We start from the raw sequence: 6,000 nt of genomic DNA on the forward strand, positions 1-6,000 counted from the left end.
CTCTATCCAAGGTCACGTAGTTAGCAAATGATATCGATGCAAGATTTGGGTCCTGGGCTGGCAGATGTTCATCCTTCTCCTCCTATACTCATCATTTCTCTATCTTCTACACTTTACTTTGTTCATCTTTCATTAAAATCCATTTAGAAAAGTCCCATCCAATGACAAACAGAAGCAGTTTTTATCTGAGAGCACTTGGAGAAAAGAAGAATATTAGATAAAACTCTGAAAAACTTTCTTAATACCTACCTCTTTCCCCAAATACACCAGGTAATGTCACTCTGGAGTAGGAGTCCTTCCTCCCCTGTAGGAAAATCACCACAGGTACATAGGTGTGATTTTCCTGGCTAGACAGAAATGTTTGACTTTTGGGTTGTCATTTCTAATAGTAGAAAAGGTAGTCACAGAAGAGTTGGAGGGAGATTTGCTGTGATGGCAATATTGTTTGTTTGTTTGTTTATTCATTTATTTATTGGTACCAGGGATTGAATCCAGGGGGACTTAACCACTGAGCCACATCCCCAACCCTTTTTATTGTTTATTTTGAGACAGGTTCTAACTAAATTGCTGAGTTCCTTGCTAAGTTGCTGAGGCTGGCTTTCAATTCATGATCCTCCTATTTTAGCCTCCCGGACTGCTGGGATTACAGACTTACTGAGGAGCCGGGGCAACATTGTTTAATCTTAATTGTGACAATGGGTACACAAATGTATCTATCAAATCTCATGAAACTTTTTGAAGTTGTACTTTGTTGTATGTAAATTTTAATTTTAAAAGTTTATTAAAATCATCAATGGACACCTGTGGGACCTGCACATGCTGTGCTAGTTTCCTTCTTGTAAGACACACATTCTATTTATTTTCAGGGTACTAAATTGTACAGCATGGAGCAAAAAAAGTATGATTGAAAGATTTTTTGATTTATTAAGGTTACATATCCTTCCCCTAGTCACATTTCTTAGGGATTCTCTATTTTAATCTCTGTTTCCTAAATGTCTAATTGTCATTTCAGTTATTCTAAAAGATCAGAGATCCATGCATTTATATTTAGTTTCTCATATATATATATATATATGAGAACATTCTTTTTCTTTTTTTGAACATACGTTCTTTACCTAGAAAAATGACAAGTCACTAAGTCAGAAAAAAATTGGATTATTTCTCAGAGATTATCTTTATTTTTGGTCTGGTTGTTCTAGATATTTTACGAAATAATTTACTTAGAAGTTAAACCATGTTTTAGAGTGTCGTTAAATACTGGGTAATGTTTATTGAGTCTTTACTTAATCCCTAACACAGTACTTCACATGTCTTAACCATTAACCATTTAGCAGCCAGAGTCATTAGAAACCATGTAGTCCAAGGCAATTCAGTCACTATAGCACCAAATAGTCCAGAAACACTTAGATAGACAGATTCCTTCTTGATATTCTCTGAGTTAATGTCAACATCATCTTTCCAGTTGTCCCTGCAACAAGACTTGAAGTCATCCTTGACTTCTCCTTTCCCATACAGTCCAACTCCATTCCAGTTGTAAATCTTGGTGGTTCCACCTTCAAAATACATCCAGATTCTGACTCCCTCGCACCACCTCCAGTGTTACCATCCTAGTCCGGTTACCCTGGTGCTCATCCCAGGAATGCTCAGTAGCGGTCCTTACAGTTCAAATGTCTTCCCCCTTTTGCCTTATCCTCATTTCTTCTTAGCAGCAAAGTGCTTACAATACAAGTCAAATTGCTTCATTCTTCTGCTCACAATCCTCCTACTGTTTCTCATCACGCCTGAATAAAAACCAATATACTCACAATGGCTTCAGAACCTTATATTCTCAAGTTTGTGACAAGCTCCCTGATCTCATATTTTATTATTCCTATCATACTTTGCCCTCTGGCTAAGTTGGCACTTCCCTCCTGCAGTTCCTTTATCCTACATCGGAAGTTTACACGTAACTTTACCTGAAATTCACTGCTCTCACAGTTTTGTACGGTTCTCCCCTATACTTTTCAGTCTCTGTGCATCTATTACTGCCACAGAAAGTTTCCCCCTGAGTAAAAAAAGTCAGCACCTCATTACCCAGTGATTTTATACTAGTTTTTCTTCATAGCAATCATTACTATCCTATCACGCATTTTTTTTTCTTGTTCATTTACTGTCTATCCTCTGCCTCTTTTTCCCCCATGGTGCTTCCTGCTAGAAAGAACACTCCATGAGAATAAAAACTTGGCAAGTTTTGTTCACAGTTGCTTCTGTAGCACTCTTGAGGCTCCAAAAATGATTCCCCAAAGTATGGCACTTTGTCATGCTGAGTACCTTGAGCTGAAGGATATTGGAAGGGCTGCAGAGGCAAGTCTCCTGATTTTCTCTGGCCCTTTTTTCTTTAGCTTCCCTTTCTTCCTCAAGGAAGGCCATAGAAACTAGAATTCTTTTTTTCTCAAGGAAGATCATGGAAACCAGAATATTTTTCCTCCAGAGATATCCATAAATCCTAGAAATATTATTAATATTATTCTAACCTCCTCCTGGCCATAAAGACATTCCTTGGCCTACTTGTCTGAAGTGGGTCATAAGATCTTCATTCTAAAAGGATCCTACCCTATACCTGGGCAGAAGGAAAGGGATAATTAGAAGAGACAGGGCCTGCTGTTTCTTGTCTAAGTCTATTACCATAAGATCATACCCTTTGTCTCATCATGTTTCTACACAGTAGTCCATTCTTCATCAAATCTAAGCATAAATATAGACAGTTTCCCCTGGGTCTTAGGGGTCTTCATTTTCAAAGGCTTCCATGTCATGTAAAACATTCATTGTGTATATTTATTATGGATTTCTCCTGTTTTCTTGTCTTTTGCTGGAGGAATGTTAGTTGTGACCCTTATGGTGGGAGCACAGATATCACACCTCTCCTTCCCTGTAGCACCTAGAACACTGCGTGGCACAGAGCAGGTGCTCATTCTATGTTTGCTCAATGCAAGAAGTGAACAAATGAGTAATGCCTTTGGGCAACACTAAAATTTAGGAAGTAAGAATTCACGATCCTGTTTCCCAATAGCTTCACAGCTTTTGACAACTACAAGCCTGTCTGACCATAAATGACTGTATTCTGCTGTGCTTCTGGCTAGTTTTTGCATTACTAACTTTTAGCAACTTCTCTCTGCCTCTTTCCCCTCCCCTGCAATGCTGGAATTGAACCCAGGGCCTCATGCATGCTACACAAGTGTTCTACCACTGAGCTACAATTTCCAATATCTATTCTCCTCTTCCTTTTTAGAAGAAGTTTTTAGAGTCATAAAAGCTCTGTTTTTGGAACCCACTGTATTCCACATGTCTCTTCATTCATTTGGTCCTGATTTGTATCCTTTCTCAATAAACTGTTATCATAAATGTTTCACTTTTATGACTTCTGTGGGTTATCCTAGTTATATTATGAACATGAGGGAGTAACTGATGTGTAGCCAGATGGTCAGGAGTGCCACTGGCCTGGACATTCCAAACTGGTGCCTGAAGTAAAAGCAGATTCTTGGGGACACTGCTACTCTTTTGATCTGTAAAGTCTGAATGTTAACTCTGGGAGATTAGGGTCAGAATGGTAGTACAGTGGCTCAACATGTGCTTCTGTTTAAAGACACCATAGTTAAAATATATATTGTTGATTCATTAACATTGAGCTCCCAGCCAGAGGCACTAGGCCTCCTTCCTGAGCACAGCTTAGCTACACACTTGTTTTCTTCTCTAGGCACATTTGTAACTTTCTATGTTTAGGAGCCTGAGACAACACTTCAGTATTACACTTGGGAAGAACATTTTAATCAGGAAAATCTATGGAACTAAATAGACTTAAAAAGGCACTTGTTGCCAGGCAGGAAGGCAGAGGCCTGTAATCCCAGTTACTTAGGAGGCTGAGGCAGGAGGATTGTAAATTCAAAGACAGTCTGAGCAATTTAGCAAGTCCTGTATCAAAAAAATGAAATAAACTAAAAAAATATTTTAAAAACTATGAAAAAAAAATTTTAAAAGGTGATGGGGTTGGGGGCCAGGGATGTAGCTCAGTGGTAGAGCACCCCTGGGTTCAATCCCCAGTACTGCTAGTGGTGGGGGGATGGCAGTGTGAGGAAAAAAGAAAAAGAAAAAATGCTTTTATTTGTAGTATGAGAGCTGAAAAAGCAATGCAATGCATTGCCTTGTTCCATTTCAGCTGATACCTGAAAACTCAATTTTTTTTTCCTGTTCTTTGTCCACAGATGACTGAGAAAATGCCATTAGTATTGACTTGGAGACTACAAAAAAATTTTAGCCAGTAGGTGAATTTCCAAATATGGAATTCATAAATGAGGTTCAACTGTGTGTGCACACTTGCGCGCACGCACACACACACACACACACACACAGTTAGAACCTTTTATCCCACATCCTAAAAGAAATCTGATGTACTTTCTGAGAATCCTGTGAAATCCTAGGGACTTGTCTTCAATACAGATTAGTTTCTATTCTTCCTAAACCCTTATCTCGTTGATCACAGTCCTTCTTTTTGCTCCATACTTATTCTATGGGGCACTCAGCTCCTCTTGTTTGATTTGCTCCCAAATAACTAACACAGTGCCTTTGTGTAGCAGGCTTCAGGGGAGGTTCATAAATGATAAGCTTTGTTACATTGCCGGAACACAAACAAATTAAAATAGAATGTCAAACATCCCTGTCTTAAACTATCCTTCTGTCCCTACATCCCCTTCCTGGAATTTTTAATAGTTACTATTCCTGAGCATTTAATGTCTTTATTTAAAACAACAGACTCTGCCTACTTTGCATCTTAAGCTCGACAGCTCTAGCCAAGGCTTTCCCTCTTTGTTTTCTCCCCTCAGCCTCAACGATGTCTATAAATAGAAGAACGGAGATTTAGTTTTACTGAAATGAGTTATGGTAGCCATTTCTCGACAAGCACAGTTGGCTGTGGTAGTTTTAGTAACATTGCCCTCCCTCTGTGTTCCTGATGTCAAACCCATTTAAGCCTCAAAATCCTTATGAGAAAGTTGTATTTCAAAATACCAGACGAGGAAGAGGCCTAGCAAGGTTGATCAGCTCCCAACTTCTGAAGTCTAAGTTCACAGAACTTGAATATATGCTACATGTGCATTATTTCATTTAATTCCCACAATAACTCTCTAAAATAGGCTTTTTAAAGAAAAGCCCATTTTATAGTTAGGAAACAAGTTTGGGAGGTAGTCATGTGGTTTGTCCAAGGTCAAGTAACAATCAGAGCCAGAATGAGAATTAAATTTGGCATTTATAATAGTAATTATTATTATTCTATTGACATCTCTACTTACATAACTCTGTTTGCCAAAATTAATGCTCTAAAGGAGTTCAATCTAGATCTTAGAGCCAAGGATGAATTCGCTTATTTCTGTGCTGGATTTGCTTCCTTTTCAGTTATCTAATTTATCTAATAAAAGGATGCCTATATTAGTGAGAATATGCTATCCTGTGTACTTTCAATTCCCTCATCCCAAAATCTGTAATTGAATTAGATGTACAAAATGTCATCTGATTTGAAAATGTGGGTTTTGGGCTCTTTCTCTTCTTGGATGTACTCTGCAAGGTAAAGATGTTGAAAAGCCAGAACCAAAAATTGAATTGTCTCTATTTGAAAGTACTGCATAACTCAGGAAAAGAGGTATTAACTAAATCCTGTATTATACTGGGTAATTAGTTACTTGCATTATTCTGGTGATTTTCTGATGTTGCAAAGCAATTTTGAAAGACTGCAGATTAAAGGAATAAAAGTAGTGGTGGGTGCATGCACAAATCATATAAATGAACTCAAAATTTTAAGTTGTACCTAGACAGAGAGCTTTCTTATGAATACACAAAGTATATGAATCCTCAAGATTAATTATGTATGGAAAATTATTTTAACATTTTTCTCTTTATAGCTTTATGATGTAATTCAAGACCTTTTTAGAAAATTTTTGATTTACTAACTACAAATCCAGTTTTAGAGCTTTT

Source organism: Sciurus vulgaris, assembly GCF_902686455.1.
Source record: "Sciurus vulgaris genome assembly, chromosome: 4".
Taxonomy (NCBI): domain Eukaryota; kingdom Metazoa; phylum Chordata; class Mammalia; order Rodentia; family Sciuridae; genus Sciurus; species Sciurus vulgaris.